The 24,999-nt window shown below is 44.6% G+C and overlaps 1 long non-coding RNA gene across 1 annotated transcript; it reads left to right on the forward strand.

Moving 5' to 3' along the window:
- Nucleotides 1–569: 569 nt before the first annotated feature.
- On the forward strand, nt 570–24,999 carry LOC146344241 (uncharacterized). Its single transcript, XR_014792595.1, has 4 exons — nt 570–678; nt 16,848–17,024; nt 20,678–20,819; nt 23,659–24,999. It is a non-coding gene; the product is annotated as an uncharacterized LOC146344241 (long non-coding RNA).

Genomic DNA, 24,999 nt, shown 5'->3' on the forward strand with positions numbered 1-24,999 from the left:
ACGTCAAGAACATAGAAAAAGGTGTTTTCATTGCATGATTCTCAAACTGTACTCCACACCAACTGTACTCCACACCATTTCTAAAGTCAAAGCATATTTCAGAAAATTTCAGACTGTCTGTTGTGACTCATTTGGGCTTCTCTTTGGTGATGGAATATGCCCCATGTATCAAATTGATAGTAAATGCCCTTTTATTGATCCTGAGCTCTAGAAGAAGAAGACTGAACATCAAGTGGAATTTGACAACAGCAAAAAAACAAAAACAAAAAAACAAATCCTGCCACCTCTTTATAACACCATTGGCAAAATCACACAAGATACACATTTCTGCACAGATTTGGGCATGTGCTTAATTCTCCCATTGAAATCAGTGTCTACCTATGTCTGTCATACCCTTCCATGACTATAACTTGGGGAATTCAAGAATCAGATGTCAGTTTCCACAAGTTTCATTATCACAGTGTGAATGTTTACGCTCTCCTTGGTGTGAGGCCTTTCAGACTGACTTGGCAGATGGTGGAATGCAGCATGTGACTTGGCATGTCATTTTGCATCAGCCTGTAGTACTCCTTAGGCAGAGTTCCTTCCTGGAGGAAGCAACAGTGACTCCAAGCACAAAATGTGCTCAGACAGGGACACAGCCAGGTTCTCTCTCAAACTGACACAGCAGAAGAAAAGGTAATATGTTCCATTATTATTAGCATTTTCAGATTACTGTAGTGTTGAAACAGCATGGGATGTCTCCTTGGGTGTTTTGCCCTTTTCCTCATTATACTGAGAGCATGTGAAAACTGACGGTCTATTCGCATTTCAACATCATCCTTTGATTTCCAGTATTAAACATTTCAGTTTGGATTGCAAATAGGGATGGACAGACTTTCTTTGCTGCTTGTTCCCCTCGGACCCACTCACTGAGCCGCCAGCCTCACCTGGACCTGCTCAGTGAGCAGCTGTATGGGTCTCGCAGCCGCCTGTCCTCTTAGCAAGCCGCCATTTTGCGTAACAATTGCGGCTCGAGGATTTCTGGGAATCTAACATTGCATAAATGATGGCCATAAAGGGGCCATTTACACAACATTACAGGCGTGAGTGGACAATTTATGCCTGTAATGTTGCATAGATAGCCCCTTTCTGGCTACCATTTATGTAACATTATATTTATGGAAATCCCCGAGCAGCCATTTTTGCACAAAATGGTGGCTTGCTAAGAGGACGGGTGGCTGCCGGACCTGCTCACAGGGCACGGGGTTACTTGGCAAGTGGGTCTGGGTAAGCATGGGGGCTCAGTGAGTGGATTTGGGGGGGTGAGCATGGGGGGGAGGAGTCCACCACCTTCCCAGACTCTTGTGCCATCCCCAATTGCAAAAAGTGTAGGGCAGATACCTGTGCTGGAACTGACTTTTTCAGGAAGGGAGGCTGAAGAAAATAGTGATGGCAACAGGGAAGTTTAAGGGATATGTCCAGTCCAAATTCCAAACCAAACTCACCTGATCCAAACCTCCTGGATGATCTCAGTTTTACCAGGTTGTCAGGAGAAATAGCAGTGATGCACAGAAAGAGGAGAGGACGGAGGTTTGTCCCTCCCTCTTTGATGTCCTAGTGCATTGAGGCAGAGGGGTGGGGAGGAGCTTTTTCACAAGTTTCAGCAGTCTTGGGTGTATTCAAGATTACATTGCAAAAAAATGTAATGTGTTTTAAGAACCATACTTGCCATCACATTTTTTACTAGGTCTGTACACCAATACACACACACACCAGAACCACTACTTTTGTTGGATTGTTGTTCTCCAATGAAGGTAGAAGGAAGAATGCTTTGCCATTTTTGCACAGGGGCACAAAAATCAGAGCAGGGGTGCTTACCATTAGGTGAGATGACTGGGTGATCTTTTCTAGGGATATCCATCACAGGGAAATCCGGTCCTTTGGCGGCTCATCGGATTTCCATGGTGACTTGACTTGGCTTGCCTTTGCAAGCTGAGCTGGGGAGTATTCCCGAAATCTGGGAACTTGTTCAGTGTAAAATGTCCTTTCTGTTCCTGGATACAGTGTAGAAAAGTTGCCAACACCATTGGATAGTCGGTCGCCTCCAAGTTTGGAGGCAGCTGACTATCTCCATAGGATTACACCCTTAATGAATCCTTCTCCAGTTCCATCCATTAATATGTGTCTGCTGACAGTGACTTCAGACAACCTGGCTTTGAGTTATTAGCATTTGGAGCACGGCCAAGAAGGTAACCAATGTGCAAGATGCTCCACTCTGAATCAGAAAGCTAGCTTTGCTCTGAAACCCTTTGACTTGCCTGGATTCATCTAACAGAACTAGAGGTGTGCTTAATTTTCACCATTTTTTTTTTTTTAAGTCAAAAATTGTGCTTTTAAGGGGCATGAAAAGTAACTTCCTTACCTTCCATTTTCTGGCATGATTTTCTGCAACTATTCACATCCATTGTTTATGTATTTGGGTTATTCCTTTTAGGGATGGGTGAACAAGTGATGTTCAAGGAAGCTAGGGTTCTCTGAAGATTGTCTCACTGCTCGCCATTTGCAATTGCTGCTCATTCTGCATAAATGGGAAACTTGCACAAATCAACCAGTGAACAAATGGGGAATTTGCACAAATCATCAAACTGGGAATTGGGAATGAGATGAACTTGAGCAGGTGTTTGACAATTTGCGAGTATTCTTAGTGGACACGCGCTCATGTTCAGAGCTTCGAACAGGGCATGTGGGGTGGGGGGTGGGGACTTTGTTCCGCCATGGATTTCGGGGGGCCGAATGCACTGGCATTCAGCCTCACCGAGATCCATGGCGGAATTCTCTGACATTCCTAATTTAGGCTAATGCCTGAACAGGGCTGTAGTGAGGATAGACAACAGATATATTCAGGTCAGTGCCTCCTTTTTGTTACGCTGTTCTGTGGCAATTAGGCCCACAACAGGGACCTGTTCTTTTCCTGCCTCTATGGACACAATTCCATTGAAAAATCACTGAAAACAGGTGAAGGGAAGAGGTTGCTTTTCAATGCGCAAACATAATCACTCTTTATTACAGTCGAATGACCAAATAGCACAATAATCAACATAAAACACGTTGACCACACACAAAATATTTGCAAAACTCCTCTCCACCCCTATGTGGCTCAGCTTTAACTAGAACACTTCATGAGAGATACATTTTATATTGCATGTTGTGTTATGGGTGACTCGAATCTCATTCCACCATTACAACTGGAAATTGGGAGAGGGGGTATACTCAGAAAACAACTGAGAGGATTCATCTGAAACTTGTCAGTGTAGGAGAGGTTGGTTTGAAGATGGTCCATGCTGATTTTGAGGTAGAGAAGGTAAGAAGTAGCTTATAGAAGTAGCTTCATAGGATTTTAAAGTTTTACAAGTGACCTCCATTGTCATAGGGGTTTCTCCCATAGACTTCGTTGGGATTAAATTTATTGGCTGATTGCTCCATCTGTACTGCATCTTTTGGGAAACCATTTGTCATGTCAGTCAAGGGAAAGGTCTAGTATGTGCTTTGACCTAGTAGTAGCATAACATGTTTGTAGGTTTGTTTTTGTTTTGTAATGCATTTTGCCCACTTTATCCTACTGGGAGCTCATAAGATATATTTTTCACATGCCCAGTTTATGTTGGCCAGGAGGGAGAGAGTATAGAATCAGAGTGGGAGTGGCTGGTTACCAGGGAGATGGGAGAGAATGTGTAGAGTAGATAGGCCCAATCCAGCTACTTTAACTAAGACAGAAGATTTCAGAAGAAGTCTGAAACTGCCCTTACCCTCTAGACAAGGAGACATTTCTTGAAAATAAAGGACAACGATAAAATAAACTTTATTCCTGTTTTTCAGAAAAGTCCAGAAGTGCAGTGTTTTTTCAGACAGAACCCATGTTAATATAGGGTTTGAACACACATAGTCCAGGAAATATTGCCATGGTACCACCAGAGTCAATGCCTTTTCTCAACTTGAGGAAAGCTGAATTATGGAACTCCTTGGTACAAATAAAACTCAGTGGCAAAGAATCTACGTATCAACTTTCAAATAGGGATTAGAGATCATCAAATTATCCCAAGGAAAACAGAATTATCAAACTCCCTGTTGTTGTTGTTGTTGTTGTTTACATTTCTATACTGCCCCATAGCCAAATGTCTCTGGGCAGTTTAAAGAAGTTAAAACATTACATACAATATACAAAAGTTTAAAAGCTATATATACTATGAAAAATGGGAGCTGCAATGTTAATTCTACTTTAATCAACATAAGGTATTTATGCTGTTGTTGTTATACTGCAGGGGAGAGAAACCAAACTGTTGGCCTTTTTTAAAGCATAAGTTGAAAGTTAACACATTCCAAAACCTGGCTTTCCCAGAGTTTTCCTTGACACAAGGACTCTCTAGGCCTGTATATGGAATAATTTTTCTTTATTGAAGTGCTAGGCCTTGTTTTTAAAAAGACATAGAGTAGTGTGCCTTCCTATGAGATATGGTATGTCAGTGTGTCATTTAAGAGAAGCACCTGGGCATGGGCCCTGGATCTTTTGAGCTGTGCCCCGAATCTTTTGAACTGTCCTAATTGCCATTTTCTTTTACATTTTCCCATTGCCTTGCATTGTAAAACAGAAATGGCCATAACTTTTTTTTGTTTGTATGATAAATACATGACATTTGGAGAATTGGTAACCCCCATGGAGCTGATTGAGTGTGCCCAATTTCAGGCAGTTAGGGGTTTTTTTTCTGTGTGAGTCACAGGTAAAATTTGGTATTTTCAAGAAAATCTGTCAAAGCAAAGAGCTATAATTGTTTTTGTTCTTCCACATAAGTGAATGGAATTTGGAGACCTGGCAGCCCCCATGGAGCTGACTCAACCTGCCAGATTTCAGGCAGTTAGGTAGGATGTCGGAGAATTTCTCCACGAATCTCGGGGAGGCCGAATGCCAACGCATTCAGCCCCCCGAAATTGGTGGTGAAATTCTCTGCCCCCCCCCGCCCCCCCAGGATGGGACTTACCTCCCTCGAATGTCCCTCTCGGCAGTGGGTCCCGGCGGCGTTTCGGCGGCGTTTCAGCAGAGGCGGGGGCGGCGTTGCCCTTATTTTAATTGTCCTTATTTTAATAGCGTTGCCCTTATTTTCACCATAGTCTACGTAAATCTTTACGTAGACTACCTGGGCCCAAATAAGGAACGCAAATGGCAGTGCCCATGGGTGCCGCCATTTGCGTACGCGCTTTTTGTTTTTTCAAAGTCACCCGTGATAGGCTACGTAACGATTTACGTAGCCTATCATGGCTGACTTTGGAAATCTAGCGGTGATAGGCTACGTAAATCATTACGTAGCCTATCACGTGTGTTTGTGTTTTTTTTTAACATTCACTTTTTTATTTCGCGGCCGGGGAGACGGGGCACTTCTCCCCGGCCTGAATTTCGGCCGGGCGAGGCGGGGCGCCTCCCCCCCCGGCCTGAACTTTGGAGGGAGAACTGAAGCACCTCCCCCCCACCGCGAAGCAAGCTGCAGGACCAGCTAAGTGACTTTCATACATCCCTACAGTTAGGTCTGGTGGTTTTTGTGCTAGTCACAGGTAAAATTGGCTATTTTCAAGAAAATCTGTCAAAGCAAAGAGCTACATTTTTTTGTGCTTCCACATAAATTAACAGAATTTGGGGACCTGGCTGACTGAACCTGCCAAATTTCAGGCAGTTAGGTCCAGTGGCTTTTGTGCTAGCCATGTGTAAAGTTTCCTTTTCTCAAAGACTAAAACAAAAAGTAAAAGATGTCAAACCACACAGGGGATTAGAGATCCTAATCAGAAGGTGTGTAAGGTGACCATTAGGAGGTCATTATCCCTAATCTCTGGTGAAGGTTTATTTGAGGTGCAAAAAACCTCCCTCCTCCACTTTTCTGCTTATGTGCCCACTGTTGGGAGCTTGCTTGCAATGAAATTTTGAAGAGGGACAAGGAAGAGAAGAAAGAGAAAGAAGGAAGAGTGATATACTGGTATTTCACACAGCATCTGATTTTACTGCCCCAAACTGGAGCCTTTGGATTCTACAGAAGTTTAGTAGCTTCAGTACAGCAAAGATCCGATCAGCCTCCAGAAACTTTTTTCTCCCCCTGCCCCCTCCACTTTAATTTCTCCTAAATAGCTGTAGGACTCAAATTATTCCAAAAGGAGGGTTAGGACTATGTGGCATCATGATCGAAGAACTGCTGAGGCTTTTAAATAGGTTCTACAGTTTAAAAAAAGATAGAAATGCCCTCAGCCACCTCACCTCATAAAGTTTATTTAAGTATGTGCAATCCTTACAAACCCTCCACGGCCTCCTACATTTCTCTGAAGCACTACCTCTCTGAAAGGAGCCACTTGGCTTAGGGAATTGTCTCTACTGCCCCCCCCCAGTGCATTTCCAATCACCATTCTTCTTCTTCCCTCCCCTATCCTGTTCTTTCTTTCTCTTCTTTATTCCACCCAGAGCATACCTTGGGGAATTCTTAAAGATATTTCTCTTCAGTGGGCAAGAGAAGTTCTGAACTGTATTTGACTTTTATACAAACAGATAGGAGGGTTGGTTTTTCTCCTTTTCCTCACTCAAATCTTGAAGAAAAGTGGGTTCACATGGCTGCAAAGAAACAAGTCTGAGGATGTTTTGTTTATCATTTGCCATCATCCATCAATAGGAAGGGCTGTAGCTGAGTGGAAGACCTCATGTTTGGTATGCAGAAGGTTCAGTCCCCAGAATCTTGAGGTAGAGGAAAGAATCTGACATGAAACCCTGGAAAGCCACTGCTGCCAGTCAATGTTGACAATACTGGGCTAGATGGACCCAGGGTCTGACTCAGTATAAGGCAGCTTCCTATGCTCCTCTGGATAGAAAGCTTTAATATAAATAGGAATTTTTGGTTTGTTTTTTAAGTGGAGGGGAGATACATATTGCTAATTTATGCAATCTTATGTTTGCCTACTGGAGAAGGAAATGGCAACCCACTCTAGTATTCTTGCCAAGAAAACCCCATGGAATGTATCACAAGGCTAAAAGATATGACGCCGGAAGATGAGCCCCTCAGGTCAGAAGGTGTCCAATATACTACTGGGGAAGAGCAGAGGGTATTTCCAAGTAGCGCCAGAAAGAGTGAAGCAGCTGGGCCAAAGCTGAAAGGACACTCAGCTGTGGATGTGTCTGGTGGTGAAAAGAAAATCCAATGCTGTAAAGAACAATATTGTTTAGGAACCTGGAATGTCAGATCCATGAATCAAGGTAAGCTGGAGGTGATCAAACATGAGATGGCAAGATTGAACATCAACATCTTGGGAATCAGAGAACTAAAATGGACAAGCAAGGGCGAATTTAATTCAGGAGACCATCATATCTACTACTGTGGGCAAGAATCCCTTAGAAGAAATGGAGTAGCACTCATAGTCATCAAAAGGGAGGGAAAAGCAGTACTGGGGTACAATCTTAAAAACGATAGAATGATCTCAGTACGAATTAAAGGCAAACCATTCAACATCACAGTAATTCAAGTGTATGCCCCAACCACTGAGGCCAAAGAAGCTGAGGTTGATGGGTTCTATGAAGACCTACAACACCTTCTAGAACTAAAACCAAAAAAAGATGTCCTCTTCATCATAGGGAATTGGAATGCCAAAGTAGGAAATCAAGAAATCACTGGGATAACAGGCAAGCATGGCCTAGGTGTACAAAATGAAGCAGGACAAAGGCTAATAGAGTTTTGCCAAGAGAACACGCTGATCATAGCAAACACTCTTTTCCAACAGCACAAGAGGTGACTCTACACATGGACATCACCAGATGGTCAATATCGAAATCAGATTGATTATGTACTTTGCAGCCAAAGATGGAGAAGCTCCATTTTACAGTCAGTAAAAACAAGACCTGGAGCTAACTGTGGCTCAGATCATGAGCTGCTTCTTGCAAAATTTCAGCTGAAATTGAAGAACGTAGGGAAAACCACTAAACCATTCAGGTATGACCTAAAACATATCCCTTATGAATATACAGTGGAGGTGATTAATAGATTTAAGGGATTAGACCTGATAGACAGAGCGCCTGAGGAACTATGGACGGAGGTCCGTCACATTGTTCAGGAGGCAGCAACTCAATCCATCCCAAAGAAGAAGAAATGCAAGAAAGCAAAGTGGCTGTCTGATGAGGCTTTACAAGTAGCTGAGGATAGAAGGGAAGCGAAAAGCAAGGGAGAAAGGGGAAAATATCCAACTGAATGCAGAGTTCCAGAGAATAGCAAAGAGAGACAAGAAGGCCTTCATAAATGAACAATGCAAAGAAATCGAGGAAAACAACAGAATGGGAAAGACTAGAGATCTTTTCAAGAAAATCGGAGATCTCAAGGGAACGTTTTGTGCAAAGATGGGCATGATAAAGGACAAAGAAGGCAGGGACCTAACAGAAGCAGATGAGATGAAGAAGAGGTGGAAAGAATACACAGAAGAACTATACAGGAAAGATCTGAATGTCCCTGATAGCCATGATAGTGCGGTCACTGAACATGAGCCGGACATCCTCCAGAGTGAAGTCAAGTGGGCCTTAGGAAGCATTAGTAACAACAAAGCTAGCGGAGATGACAGTATTCCAGCTGAGCTATTTAAAATCCTAAAAGATGATGCTGTTAAAGTGCTATACTCAATATGCCAACAAATTTGGAACACTCAGCAGTGGCCACAAGACTGGAAAAGGTCAGTTTACATTCCAATTCCAAAGAAGGGCAATGCCAAAGAGTGTTCAAACTACCATACAATTGTGCTCATTTCACATGCCAGCAAGTTGATGCTCAAATCCTACAAGCTAGGCTTCAGCAGTATGCGAACTGAGAACTACCAGAAGTACAAGCTGGATTTCGAAGAGGCAGAGGAACTAGAGATCAAATCGCCAACTTTCGCTGGATCATGGAGAAAGCAAGAGAATTCCAGAAAAACGTCTATTTCTGCTTCATTGACTATGCTAAAGCCTTTGATTGTGTGGATCACAACAAACTGTGGCAAATTCTGAAAGAGATGGGAGTACCAGACCACCTTACCTGTCTCCTGAGAAACCTGTACAAGGGTCAAGAAGCAACAGTAAGAACCAGACATAGAACAACCGATTGGTTCCAAATTGGGAAAAGAGTACGACAAGGCTGCATATTGTCACCCTGCTTATTTAACTTATATGCAGAGTATATCATGAGAAACGCCGGGTTGGATGAATCACAGGTCAGAAGTAAGATTGCTGGGAGAATTATCAACAACCTCAGATACGCAGATGATACAACCCTAGTGGCAAAAAGCAAAGAGGATCTAAAGAGCCTCTTGTTGAGGGTGAAAGAGGAGAGTGCAAAAGCTGGTTTGAAACTCAATATTAAAATAACGAAGATCATGGCATCTGGCCCCATCACTTCCTGGCATATAGAAGGGGAAGAAATGGAAGCAGTGACAGATTTTACTTTCTTGGGCTCCAAGATCACCGCAGACGGTGACTGTAACCATGAAATTAAAAGATGCTTGCTCCTCGGGAGGAAAGCTATGGCAAACGTAGACAGCATAGTAAGAAGCAGAGACATCACCTTGCCGACAAAGGTCCATCTAATCAAAGTTATGGTTTCCCCAGTAGTAACATATGGCTGTGAGAGCTGGACTATAAGGACGGCTGAGCGCTGAAGAATTGATGCTTTCAAACTGTGGTGCTGGAGAAGAGTGTTACGAGTCCCCTGGACTGCAAGGAGGTCAAATCAGTCCATCCTAAAGGAAATCAATCCTGACTGCCCATTGGAAGGACAGATAATGAAGCTCATATATTTTGGCCACCTAATGCCAAGAGAAAACTTTCTGGAAAAGACCCTGATGCTGGGAAAGACTGAAGGCAAAAGGAGAAGGGGATGGCAGACGATGAGATGGCTAGATAGCATCACTGATGCAATGAATATGGACTTGAGCACGCTCTGGGAAAGAACGCAGGACAGGAAGGCCTGGCGTGCTATGGTCCACGAGGTCACGAAGAGTCGGACACGACTGAACGACTGATCAACAAATGTATGCCTACTCAGACGTCCCATTATGTTTAATGAGTTTAATAAAATAATGTTTACCCTCAGGAAAGTGTGCATAGGATTCCAGCACAAATTACTTTTGCAGGGAGGTTTGCACCTTGATGTTCTGCAGGTTTACTCAGAAATAAGTCCTGAGTTGTGAGCATGGTGCTGCAGGCTTAATACAGTGCCTACCCAATTCCGTCTAATGAACTGACTACCCTTTCAGGTCAGTCCTATGCATATTTTGTTGTGTGTGTGTGTGTGTGTGCGCGCGCGTGCACGCGCATGCACGTGTGTGTATTTGCATGAACTCTAGCTTCAGCGGTAAGGGAAAAGCACTTAGTACATGTTCAGAGTTTCTCCATAACTTAGCCCTAATTTTGAAAACAGATTCATTGGCTGAATCCTGGTGAAGTCTTGGCACAAATGAAGTTATAGGGAGGAAGATACAATGAGAGCTTGTGCATAACAAGGGGGAGATAGAGGAGAGTTGCACAAAACAAGACATCCGTTTTTATGAAGAACTGCTGGAGGATGGTAGGTTGAGGAGTGATGGTTGCATGGAGGGGAATAGAATTGGTAGGGGGAGAATGTAAGTGCTCAGTGGGGAAAGAAAAACATTCTGCACATGCTCAGAGGCACTCTTATGTTTAAGAACACAAGAAGAGCCATGCTGCATCAGACCAAGCTCCATCTAGTCCAGCATTCTGTTCACACAGTGGCCAACCAGATGCCCACAGGAAACCCACAAGCAGGACTTGAGTGCAATAGCACTTTCCCACCCATGTTCCCCTGCTGTTAACATTGGTGAAATGTAAATAAATTTTAGTCAGTCTAAGTTTGCATGCATGTATATCCTTCAGAAACTTTGCAAGTTTCTTGCCTGGGGGAGACCTCTAATGAGCTGTGCATTTTCATACAAATTTACCCAAAAACTATTGGGGAAGGGGTGAATGGAAGGGAAAGCAAATCACTCCCTCCTCCAAATTGGAGAACTGCCCTTCATGAACAGCTACACCTATCCTTCTGAAAATTTGCAGGTTTTTTATTTCGGGACAATCTAGGCTGTCTGTAATTTTCAGAACAATGGCACACAGGGAAAATAAGGAGATAAGTATGGCCTCTCATACATGTGTGTAATCTATGCATGTGTGTAATCTATACACACATTCAAGCACACCACATGCACCCCCATATGTGTGTGTGTGTGTGTGTGTGTGTATATATATATATATATATATATATATGAGGTGCGCTTAGACTCAGATATGGAGATATAGATATAGATATAGATATAGATATATGCAAATTTGTGTTACGGGTCTGTGCCCAGGATCTTTTAAGAACCTAACAACTCCCCTGTGGTATGTTAAGAATTACACATCCTAGAGTTCCTTAGTTCATGCTGGCATTTTCTGTGCACTTGCAAGGAGCCATTTCTGCCACTAAATCAACAGGCCCTAGAACCCTGCCCCCTTCAACGCTCCCAATATTTACAAGTTTGAAAAGAAGAAATATCTTCTTTTTGGCTCAGAGGTTATGTGAATAAATAAGCTATCCTTTATTTACAAGTTTATAAGCCTATCAGAAATTTATGCCACTGGGGTCTTGTGATTTTAAAAAAAAAATCAGAATTCTGGACATTGATAGAGTAGTGTTAAGTGTCCTGAAATAAAAATCAACAGTTCATACTAAAATGCATGCATCACAATATTTCTTTCTTGTAAAAAATGTGCATTTTAAAAATGTATGCTAAAGTGCTTCTATGCAAATTCTTACCCTTCTAAATGGTATGTGAGGGTCAAAAGAGATATTACTTTAACAACATACCTAGCAGTTACACCTTTTTTCCTTTTTTTTTTTTAACTCTAGAGTAGGTGCAGGGGGCCTGATCAGGATCCTAGTGTGGGGGGGTAGGAGGGGTGCTTTAACCTCACACTATGGCCCCAGTTGGGATTGGGGCCACCAGATCTGCAATTTCTATTGCAAAATATTGGACCATAAAGCTAATGGATCATGGGGAGTTGGACTATACAACCTTCAAGGTCCTTTCCAACTCTGTCATTCTATGTAGATGGTTTTGGTTGCCAGTTGGGCACTTGTAACATGAAATGATAGCTTCAGTTACATGGTAACTGTAGGGTGCAATCTTATTTGAATTTAGAAGAAAATAAGTCCTACAACTCCCAGCATTCCCCAGTCAGTATGCTGGTTGGGGAATCCTGGGAGTTGTAGGACTTTTTTTCAATCTAGGCAACCCTAGTATGTAGATCCACCACTCTGCTATTGACAGCTATCCAGCTCCAAGGGATTGGTGAAGCAGGAACTAGTCATAGTCCAGGATACCATCAATATCCATATTAGCTAAATGATGAGTTGGCCCTAGGGATGGATGGGCACCCCTGCCCCTGCTCACACACCCCCTGGACATGTGCTTCTCCCCGTGTGCTCGCAGAGCCACCCACACTCCCCTGGGAGCAGTTGTTGAGTCCTGCAAGCATCATTTTAAGAAAAAATAGTGCTCGCGAAAATGCACATATTTGTATAAACACAAAAGGGGGCCATGCATAGCCCATATACACAAGATTACAGGCAATTACTCCTGTAATGTTGCATATATGGGCTATTCAGGTCTCCCTCTTGTGTATAAACAAATATGTGCATTTTTGCGATTGCCATTTAAGGCGACTGCAAAAAAGTACATATTTCTACATATGCAAAAGGATGCTGTGAATAGCCCATATGTGCAAGATTACAGGCATAAATACCTGTAATCATGCGTAAATGGGCTACACGGCCCCCTGTCACCCTGTCGAGGACTCTGGCAGTCAAGCCTTTGTGCACACAAGGGCTTGACTGCTGGGGTCGGCATGCACGCCCCAGCCGCTAGCCATCTTCTCCTCACTAGCAGGAGATGGCTAGTGGCCGGGGTACCAGCCAAGGGCCTGTCCTGCCCAGTCAGCTGTCAAGGAAGGAGGACGAGGTGCCACACATCCCCCAGCTGCTTGCCATTGGGGTGCATGTGGCAACAAGTCCAGGCTGTTCCCAGCCGGTCACCAAGCTCCAGGGCACTTATTGGCTGGGTCCATCAGTGCCCTGGAGCCTGGCAAGTGGGGGCCAAGTGGTCAGGCATGGGGGATTTTGCCAGCCTCCCGGACTAAGTTGGGCACTTGCAGCATCCTTCATTGGCCCTTAACAGCTGTAATTTCCCAGTGTTTTGGAGCTGGAGTGAATGTGGAAAACCCTTAACAAAACATGCTAAGCTGAAAGCTCTTAATGTTAATGTAATTGCATTACAAATATTTGTACAATCGTGCATACTCCCAGAATGTCCCTGGATGCAAGTGTTAGAACCATGGCCACACATCATTTCCAGTTCTCTCACACAACCACCAAAATGCCTATTGCCTCACAGCTACCACCATTTTAACAATTAATCAGATCCTTCCAAACAGGCTGACCATGCTAAAATGGATAACCTTCTTGTGTCCTTTTATTGGTATTCCTCCTCCCGTCACACTTCACTAAGAACCAAGAAGAACCTGGCATGATTTTCCCCCTCAAGCTTGTTACACCTGTCCTAAAGAAACCAAGGGAAGCATGCTAATCTACTTCAGCACATAGCCAGATGTTTGCTCTTGTAGCAAGTCATTAAATTTCCAAATGAAAATTCTAAATATAAAACATCTGCTCCATTGATTTTGATTTTTCTCTTTTTGGCTTCAACCTACATAAGAAAGCAGTGGTAAGATTAAAACAAAAGAGATGCCTCTCCTGTAGCAAAATGTGAAATAATCAGCCTGCAACAGGATGCATTTCAGGATTATGTAACTGGGACGAAGCATATAAGGAAGTATTGTACATATATCCATTTTTAGTGATTGTGTAGTTGTCTCAATTCTCGAAGCATCCACAGTGGTCTTCCCATTCCCAATCAGGTCAAGTGAATCTGATTTCTGCACTGTGCTCTATATTGAAACATTTGCACACATTTTATAGCATTTCAATAGCAGCTTGCAGAGATCTCAAAATGTACCTTTGAATGACGCATCCCTATGACACTGTGTCCCAAGCAGCTTACAGTCCAAAAAATTTGACACAATAGAGGAAAGGGAAGACAATGAAGAGCAAGAGTAACAGGGGAAGAATGCAGTAAAAGGTACATGCAGTGCAGCCCTATGCATGTTTTGTTTTACTCAAAAGTAAATTATGCAAGGTTCAATGTCATTCCGAAAGTTCATACAGTGGAGGCTGGTGGCTTCTATTTCAGTGGGACAGTGAATCCGCTCTGGGTTTCAGACAGAACTCTAAAGGATCTGTAGAAGGTTCTGAACCCATTTGGGGGATGGGGTTAAGAACTTTGGATAGCTCCTTTAGAGTTCTGACCGGTTCTGACTGAAACCGAGAGCAGATGTACTCCTCCACAGAAATAGGAGCCGCCAGCATCACTGAGTTCATAGGATTTCAGCCTTGGGCTTCCTTTCAGGTGTGATGGAGGACTACAGAGCTAAGGAATTGGATAACCATTCTATCTATCTGTCTGTCAGTCAATCAGTCAGTCAGTCAGTCTGGACATAGTGAGCTGCTGGAGCATGTTGACATGTTCCCATATCTCCTGGCTGCAGTATAGGCCAGGCCAGGCCAGCAGGAAACACTGTTGTCCAGCACTGACATCACACTCACATGCAGGCACCATTATGGATGTCTGAGAATGCACGGCTACGGCTTTCTCAAAATGCCCACTTTTAAAATGCAAAACTTTTCCCAATGAAATGAACTGGAAAACGAGAATGGGAGCGAGCTGAATTGAGGTTTGAAGTAAAGTTCGGAAAATTTCAGCACACTTGAGCATCCCTGGTTTGCCCATCCAAAGGCACCACTCACTCACTGGCTGGCCCAACAGCTCGCAAGAGCAGTGGTTTTAGCTGACTGAGGGAGAGTGGTTATGGCTGGTCACTGCTGCTGTAACTTTTAAATGGCCTGATAACATCAGGGTGGCAAGCAAAAGGAGAGGGGAGGCCCAGAGAGAGAGAGAGAGAGCAAGAGCAAGAAAAGAAACAGATGAAGTTGCCACAGGGAGAAGGGAAAGCAAGACAAATGGGACAGTGGAACTAGGGAAGCATGGACATTCTGTTCTTGTGACAAATCATGTGAACATGGCCCATTAGCAACCCCAAATGTCAGCAGGAGCATAATTCTTAGGAGTTTTTCACATTTTCCTGAACTTACATTTGAAAGTACCCACTTCGAAAAATGTGGAGCCAACCCCCTCCCACTGCATTTTCATCATGTTTTAGCCTGTGGAGAAAAGTGCACATTTGGGCTCATCTTGAGTACTGTGTCCAGCTCTGGGCACCACACTTGAAGAATGATGCAGACAAACTGGAGAGGGTTCAGAGGAGGGCAACGAAGATGATCAGGGGACTGGAAACAAAGCCCTGTGAGGAGAGGCTGAAAGAACTGGGCATGTTTAGGCTTGAGAAGAGAAGTCTGAGGGGAGATATGATAGCGCTCTTCAAGTACTTGAAAGGTTGACACAGTGATGAAGGCCAGGATCTCTTCTTGATCATCCTAGAGTGTAGGAGATGGAATAATGGGCTCAAGTTACAGGAAGCCAGATTCTGGCTGGACATCAGGAAAAACTTCCTGACTGTCAGCAATACAACAATGGAACCAAGTACCTAGGACGTTGGTGGGCTCTCCCACACTGGAGGCATTCAAGATGAGGGCTGGACAGCCATCTGTCAGGGATGCTCTGACTTGGATTCCTGCACTGAGCAGGGGGTTGGACTAGATGGTCTTATAGGCCCCTTCCAACCCTACTATTCTATGATTCTATGAAAAGAGCATTTTTCATGTTTGAAAAAGTGCACTTCTCTTGTTAAAAAGAAAGAAAGAAAGAAAGAAAGAAAGAAAGAAAGAAAGAAAGATGTTTGTGTACAGGATCGACAATGAGGTAAGAAAAGCATCAAGGTGGAAAACAGAGAATTTCAACAAGCTTGAACATCACTTGTTCTCCCATCCCTAACTGGAACAGGGAGGCAAGGATAGAGGGGGGATATTATTTGTTTATTGTCTTTCCATACACCCAATAGCTGAAGTTCTCAGGTTGGACCAGGGGGAGGCTTCCTTACATAACCCAAGGCCTAGTATGGCAGGACAGGGAGAACAAGGATCAGGACAAATGCTCACAGGAGCTACTAGCTAGCAGCACCCTGCTGCAAAGTTGTTGGTTTGTTTTTTTCCTGGAAACTTTACTCACCTTACAATTAACACTGGGAAAGAGATGTCAAGATGTACCTCAGAACCCTCCTCCATGGCAATGGTGACACCCAGGGTGAGGACCAGGGTAGAGATCCAAACAGATTATGTCACAGACTGACCAGAAAAGCATGAATAGGTCATGAGCAACCAAGTCAGAGCAACACCTAATTGCCTGAGAGATTGTCTCTCAAAGAAGCAAATACTTACCTGAACACACACGTATAAGGTCCAGCAAAACTCCTTTCCATAAGGAAAAGCTGAACTCACAAGACCAGAATAATTCAGTGATGTAACTAGTGAACCAATGAAGAATATTGTCTTAAACTCACCTGTTTGTGCATATTGCTTTTTTAGCTAAATTGTGGAAGGATGGATTTGAAGTCCTGCTGCTTGCCAAGATGATAACACACTGGACAATTTTTTAATATGGATTGTTTCCATCCTAGGCTTGTCAAGTATGTTCTACCCCTCTTAACCATTATTATCTGAGACAGAAATTTTGCAAACCACATATCTTGTTTTCTTTCCTAAATACAGGTTTTCAATCTTGGCACACAACTCTTAACAGGTGTCTACAAAGGCTTGTGGAACTAATGCACAAGTACCGAAGAATCAGAGGGTGGACTCCATGCCTAAAGAGATGGCATTAGCAGTCTGTTCTTCAGGCTGTCAATGTAAACATTGCATTGCTTGCCATCTCCTACCAAACTACCAGTGAGTATGCACATATGCCAGTAGAGCAGATGAAGAAGACAGTGGGCAGAAATTGTGTGTGTGTGTGTGTGTGTGTGTGTGTTACGCAGGTGACATAATTCTCAGCAGTAAACAACTGTGAAGATAAACATAGTATTTGTTGCCCATGCAAAATAATTTGTTCATAACTTTGTGAATAGTAGAAGACATCACAAAATCAGTGCTGCTATGAAGGGACAGCAAAATAAGCCATTCGTTGTTAGGAAGACAAAAATCCATTTAGCAAACTGAACACATTAAAACATATATGTCCCGTTGCCATTTATTTTAGAAGCAAGGTACAAATGCCAGAGGAATAGCAAGTGACAGTACTTGAAACCCTCCCATCATCCAGGACATAGAACCATGCAATTATTTCTGCATAGCCAAGGGGACTTTATGTTTGTGCAGTCTTGGCTCTGGGTTTGGCAGCCCCTAGGCCAGACATCCTCAGTGGGCCCGCCAGTGTTGCCAGCTGCTTCTGCTCCTTCTCCTCATTGCTACCACCCGCTCACTTGCCAAAGTGAGAGCTGGTGAACGAGTATCAGCTACTGATAGGCTTTGTCTCTGCCGTTATCACCCCATCTAGGCCAAAGGAAGCAGCAGGTGAGCAAGCAGTTGGCAATAGTTGAGTTGAAAGAGGAGGAGGAGAAGCAGATCCAGGAGGCTCTTGGGGAACGGCCTGACTTCAGTGGGAAACCATGTGCTTTGCATGCAAAAGGGCCCAGGTAGGGATGTCAGAGAATTCCGCCACAGATCTCGGTGAGGCTGAATGCCAGTGCATTTGGCCCCCCGAACTCTGTGGCAGAACTGTCTGCCCCCCGCCCCCCTGCGGATCCCCCCCGCAGATCCCCCCCAGGATGAGACTTTCCTGGGGCGGATCTTCTGGGTGGCGGGGGTTCCGGCGGCAGTGGTGGCTGGTCTTCTGACCAGCTGCTGCCACCGCCATTTGCAGTCTTGTGTTGTTGGGTTTTTTTTACAAGATGTGATAGGCTATGTAAAGATTTACGTAGCCTATCATAGCTGGGTAAAAAAAAAAAAATGTGTACACAAATGGAGGCAGCTACAGCCACCGCCATTTGCGTTCCTTATTTTTGGCCATCTTAGTCTACATAAATATTTACATAGACTATGACGGCGAAAATAAAGGGGAACGCAAATAGCATAGTGGGCTCTATTTGTGTCCCTTTTTGATTCGCTGTTTTAGCCCACATAAATATTTACATAGGCTAAGATGGTGAATCAAAAAGGGACACAAATAGAGCCCGCTACGCTATTTGCATTCCCCTTTATTTTCGCCGTCATAGTCTACGTAAATATTTACGTAGACTAAGACGGCAAAAAATCGGAGAAGGCCCGATTCTACGAGGATTTAAAAAAAAACATCCAGAGCGGGGGATAGGAGGGGGTAAAACTTAATCTCATTGGAAGGGATAGAACAACCCCCTGCACAGTACAGGAAGCCTGATTCCCAGGAGGTCACCCATCCAACTGCTGACAGGAGCCGACCCCACTTAGGTTCTGAGATCAGACAAGCGCACGCACATCCAGCCCTTTGCTTGTTGCTGAGGAAATGGGGGCTGCTGCTAAGGAAACTATGCGATCAGTAGCCGGAAGAAGACATGGGTAGGGATGTCAGAGAATTTCGCCACGAATCTCAGGAAGGCCGAATGCCAGCGCATTCGGCCCCCCAAAATTGGTGGCGAAACGGTCTGCCCCCCCGCCCCCCCGGGATGGGACTTATCTTGGGCAAATCTCCCTGGTGGCGGCAGCTCCAGCGGCGGTTCGGCGGCGGCAGCTGCGGTGGCCGGTCTTCCGACCGGCTGCCGCCGCCGCCATTTCCAAGTTAAAAAAAAAAAAAGTGATAGGCTACGTAAAGATTTACGTAGCCTATCATGGCTAGATTTTTAAAAAATACCATGATAGGCTACATAAATGTTTACATAGACTATCACGGCTGTGTTTAGAAAAAAAACACACCCGTGCGTACGCAAATGGCGGCGCCCATGGGCGCCGCCATTTGCGTTCCTTATTTTGGGACATCTAGTCTACGTAAACATTTGCGTAGACTACGGCGAAAATAAGGGGAACGCAAATAGCGTAGCATCTATGCTATTTGCGTTCCCCTTATTTTCGCCGTAGTCTACGTAAATGTTTACATAGACTAGACGTGCCAAAATAAGGAACGCAAATGGCGACGCCCATGGGCGCTGCCATTTGCATACGCGCAGTTGTTGTTTTTTTAACTCAGCCGTGATAGGCTATGTAAACATTTACGTAGCCTATCACAGCTGACTGCAGGGATGCAAACGGTGGAGGCTACGGCCACCGCCATTTGCGAACCCGGCTGGCCAGGATTCGCAGCGGGAGGGATGGGGCGCCTCCCCCCCAGCCAGAATTTCGGGGGGGAGGGACGGGGCGCCTCCCCCCCAGCCAGAATTTGGGGGGGGAGGGACAGGACGCCTTCCCCCCCAGCCAGAATTTCGGGGGGGAGGGACGGAGCGCCTCCCCCCCACCGCGAATCAAATTTCGTGAAAGGTAAGTGACTTTCATACATCCCTAGATGGGGCCGTTGAGGGCTGTGATTGGACAGGAGGGAAATACAAATACCACCATATATGGCCAGGCAGGGGAGGGGACTATGACCGGATATGGTAGCGGAGGCGGAAAATCAGAGTACGTTAAGGGGAAATACCGGGATATTAGGGTATTGAAAGCGGGAGCACAGAAGTGGAAAATTCTGGTTCCAATTCGAGGTGGGTACTGCGTAGTGTGAAAGGCAGGCAGTGAAACTTCATTGGGAGCGAAAAAAGACAGTAAGTGTAGATCCAGCCTTTGTGATGTGACATAGGGGAGGGAGTTCTGCTCTTGAAAGAAAAAGTCAAACACTTCCACAGGGATACCAAAGCCCTTTGGCATGTTTAAATCAGTTCTTTGAGAATGCAGCCATTGTCTAAGGGAGCTCTATTCGGGAAGTGCTATGAACCAACTGATTCTATCCATGTTTACTCAGAAGTGAGCCACGCAGAGTTCAACATGGCTTACTCCCAAGTAAGTGTGCATCGAGCTGCAGCCCAAATTACCTGCGTTTCTGCACTGGTGACTGCAAATGCATTCTGTGTCTCAGCAAATTGTAAACAGAAGGGGCTCGACGCTGTTTGTAAAAACAAGGAAGCCTGCTGGGTTTAATCACCGCAAGCAATAAGTCACTTTAAATCTGCTGCTAACAGCGTTTTGGCATCTTTTATTAGTAGCTATATAAAAGCCCCTTTGAATTTTTAAAATACATTGCAGCCCTTTTCTTTACAAGTGTTGGTACAGCGATATTCCAACTGACCTACATTCTTGAGATTACTTTTATGTTGTGTAGTTTCTCTCCTAATGGCTAAGAGAACACACTCAGGCAATGAACTTGGAAAATTAGTCACTGGCCTTTCATTTCTGGGGCCAGAGTCAAACACATCCCTGACTGGAACATCTTATTCTGATCAGATGCCTGTAGGCTGTCAATGAAATGAGTTTCAGTGAGCTACAATCCTTGCAGACAGACTACCCATTTAGCTTTATATACAAGCAACATACAATTTTCTGCTTTATGAGTGCTGAGAATTTCCGATCATCCCACTTCACCACAGGGTGGGACCTTCTGTCAGACCTGAAATTCCTTGAAGAAATAAAATACAAGTGTGGATATAAAAAAAAAAAATGGTGCCATGGATCTTCCCTTTGCTTCACAGAAGAATAAGAACAGAGAAGCTGTGCCTAACAACACAACAGGTAGCCTTGCCAATTTATTCATTTCCACAGATTTAATATGCCAGCCTCAGTTTTCACTCATCATATATCTCCTATAACATGCTTAGTATCTTCTATTTTGATTCCAAGCCGTTGGAATGGGAAGAACCATTTCTAAATCGGCTTGGATGCAATCCTATAGACTGCACCCTTGCTGCTCAGAAGGCCCTGAACTTGGAGGTTTCTGAGATTCCTATGCCCGCCCAGGCTGATGCTGGCAGGGCAGGAGGACCAACAGAGGCGATCTTTGCCTGCCTCCCCATCCTCCAGTCTCCTTTATTTTCATTAGATGAGCTAAACAGTCCATCTAGTGAGGGCACTTTGGAGGGGGAGGAAAGGAGTCTGGAGGATGCTCAGAATAAATTGTATCCTGGCCTCTCTGGTCAACTCCCCTCCCCACCCAGCAGAATGCCCCCTTTCCCCCTCTCTGAGGTCTATGTTAAGACCTCACAGAGGCAGCTGGCACAGTTCTTTGTGCACCAGCTGCAATGGGGCAGGGGTGAGGGGGGGAAATCTCTGACTCCCCCATCCAAGGTCAGAGCACTGTCTCCAACCATAGAGGGGGGAATCCAAGCCATCCCATGGTCCTTGGGATGCTTGCCCATGGACCATAGGATTGCTCTCCCCATCAGTCTTTGGTATAGCCACATGTTCACCAAACTATGTAAATTCAGTGCATGCTGAGGTTGCAGAATTGGACCCTTCTTCTGTTACAAGTAACTTGAAGCAATGTCTGGATAGTATGGATACCTGGAAACATACGATCTTCATCCGTCACAACCAGACGGGTACAGCCAGTGTGAGCGAATAGGCATAATAATATTCCAAGAAGCCAGGGGTAGGGAATCTCACATCCAGGGCCCAAATCCAGCCCTCCTTGAGTCCCAATTTGGTGCTCTGGGATTCCTGGAGCTCCACCCCCTCTCCTCCAAACACCATTTGTTTGGTGGTGCCCTGATTTTTGTGCAGTTTCTTCCCCATTCTAAAAGGTTGAAATACCCCCTCTAAAGCATAGCTATTGGCAGCAAGAGATGCTGGTGTGCTTCTTTTTGATTTTGGGCCCTGCCTTTTTGGCCTTTGGCCCTGCCACCTTTGCTTTCGGTCTGGCCCACCACTGGAATACAGCCCCCAAGGGCTTCACCAAAATTGAATTCAGCCCAGGGGGGTCCCCTACCTCTGCAATAACCTCTAGTGACTGATCCCTGTCCTCGCTGTAGCACTTTGAAGTAGTTACCAAGAGGACCAGGGATATTCTTTGTTGAGTCTCTATATATTTGCTCCGCATTCCCACTGGGCGGTGGACAAGAGCTGCATGAGGATGGGGTATACTTTCCAAGCGATGGCAAGAAAGTTAGTCACTGGGGGAATCCATTTGGGGTTGCTTCCCCATGACAAAAGTAACATGGGCTCCAGTCCTTTAATGAGAATTAAGGGTGAAATCCTATGCAGGATTAGACAGAAAAAAAAAGTCCTACAACTCCCAGCATTCCCCAGCTAGCATGGCTGGCTGGGGAGTGCTGAGAGTTGTAGGACTTTTTTTTTTTCCTGTCTAAACCTTCATAGGATTGCTACTTAGGTGTTGAATTGTTGCATTTAAGGATGGATGGACCCATCTCCATCTGGGGCATGTGGGAGCTCAACGAGCTCCCCCCCCCGCAGCTCGCATGGCCTGGACCCACTTGGTGAGCCTCCTGCTCGCTTTACCGCCCCGCCCAGCTGCTCAAATTGCCCCTCCTCTCTACACCAAGGACTCCGGCAGTCAAGCCGTTGTGCTTTATGCATGTAAGGGCTTGAGTGCCGGAGCCCCTGGTGCAGCCAGCCCCCAGCGCTCTTGCCATGGCCTCCTCTTGAGGTCTGCATCCGCAAATGGCGTCCAGCATAGCGAACACTATTTGTGTCCTGCACTTTACCGTGATAGGCTACGTAAATCTTTATGCAGCCTATCACGTTAAAGAGCGGGGACGCAAATGGAGTAGCGGACGCCATTTGCGTCAGCAGTCGGGCGATACAGCCACGGCGGCCGTATCGCTGGGTTTTCGGAGCCGGCGGCAGGGAGGATCCGCCGGCGAGGACTTGGCGCTGGAAGACAAGGTAGGAGATCCGATCCTCCACAGACTTCAGGGGGCCGGATTCAATAGAATCTGGCCTCATTGGGGTCCATGGAGGATTTCTCCAACATCCCTAATTGTTAAGGGCTTGCCATGAAAAGCACTGTGGGGCTTTTCATAGACTTGATCTCTTGTTGCTTTGGATTGTGTGTCTGTGTTTTGTAGTCAGTTCAGTGTACGGCAGGCTGGGTTTGATCTACGACTTTTGGACTTCCCTCTGCCAGAACTCATGCAGCGTGGAGTTGCTAGTGCGAAAGCAGTGGTGTGGAACTCCTTGTGTGTGTGGGTATGCCCTTCCCTTGATCTTGATGGACCTCAACCACGTAGCCTGGAGTTATCAACAAAAATTTAAAGTTGGACTAACTCTCTGTGGGTGTGGTTTTGTTTAGGCTTTCAAGAATGTACCCTTTGATTGCCTGAGAGATCATTCCAGGAATCTGGAGAGCTCAGCAGCTGAGTCCTCAGCACCCCAGGCCGGATGAGCGGGGGAGAGTCCATCAGACTCCCACCCCCTTCAGACTCTGACACCATCCCTAGATGCATTGTATATTTATAGATAGGTGGCTAGTTGGCCTCATGTCTCATGATGTTGTATGTGAAGCAATGCACACAGGAAGCACTAAATCATACAGCAAAAAGGGTTAACAAATGTTTCAAATATTATGCCATTGATTAAAGTGACATGCAAACTGAACCTGTTCCTTTCTCCCCAGGCAAAACATCTTTGAGGATTTTCAAGGGAAGCCCAAACTGTTTTGATAAGGCTACCAATATATCTAGGAGGGAGAGGAGGGCTCATACATCTCTGATTTCAGTTTGTGAATTTGTCAGTGAAGACTGGAAAAGCTTTTCTTCAAATCTTCCTGCATAATGCAGACAGTATCAACACATTGTGAGATGTGTGTAAGGCATAACAAGGATTAATCCAAACATACTGAAATCACTAGCAGTATTTTTCCTTGCAGGAATTGCTTACTTTATCATGATGATAATAAGAAAGTGTTGGTTGTTCCCTTTATTGTGAATGTATAAATGATTTCAGAATATTCAAGGTGGTTGCTGTTGTGTAACCATCACAGATATTAAGTGCACAAGATAGGACACCTAGTTCCTTATTTTTGCATTAAGAATTGCTTTCTTGTTTTTCCTAGGATGTCTCCTACACCCCAATCACTCTCCAACCATAGCCTTTAAAAAAAGCCTTTGAAAAAATCCAGATCACACGATCTTAAGGGGAAAAGGTAGGCAAAATGAAAAACTGCACTGAACATTCCTACAAAGGTACTGACTGTTTAGAATAGTAACTCATTTAAAATGCAAATGTGTACACTTAAGTACAACTTCAGAGCCATTGGCAATGGAATGGAAAGCAGAACATTCTTAACTGAATGTAGCTGAAATGAGCAACACACTGAACTGGGCCAATAATAAAAGCAAAGGAGTGTAAATCAGTTCAAGAGGGGATCTGAATCAATTTCCAGTGCAGAAAGGATGCAGAAGACATAGTTTCAGTCTTGACTTTTAGGGCCTAACAAAATATAGATTGACCTTCTTTTCATTTAGCTTACGAAATCAGTTCTTGGAGAACTAGCTCTTAACAATAGTGCCTTAGCACAGTGCTTTAGCACTGTGAGCAATTTCACTTCAAGCAGGACACATTGCGCAGATTCAAATCTGAAATGGTTTGGTTTATTTTTCCTTGTCAATTGGGCCTGAGAAATTCAACTGTTCATGTATAAAGAAACTTGCATTTTGCAATTATAAACACATATTCCTGGATGCGGCCAATATCATCCAACCTGCCAAACCCAAGCCTGCTTCAAGGGGGAACAGAACTCCTGCAGACCAACATTCAGTGAACATGTGATGTCCCTACAAATTGGAGTGTCTCAGACTATATGTGTGTCATGTTTCAATTTTCTAAGTCATGTGGAGGAAGCACCAAACAACTTTCATAGCTCTGTAAGAGGGCCCAAGTGACCTTACCTACAATTGTGTCAAACAACTGATATCAGTGGTTATAAAACTGAAATAAAAAGATTTGAATGATTTTC

The sequence above is a fragment of the Heloderma suspectum genome, chromosome 5, assembly GCF_057233095.1.
Source record: "Heloderma suspectum isolate Gila_16-S chromosome 5, 16-S_ref, whole genome shotgun sequence".
Classification (NCBI taxonomy): domain Eukaryota; kingdom Metazoa; phylum Chordata; class Lepidosauria; order Squamata; family Helodermatidae; genus Heloderma; species Heloderma suspectum.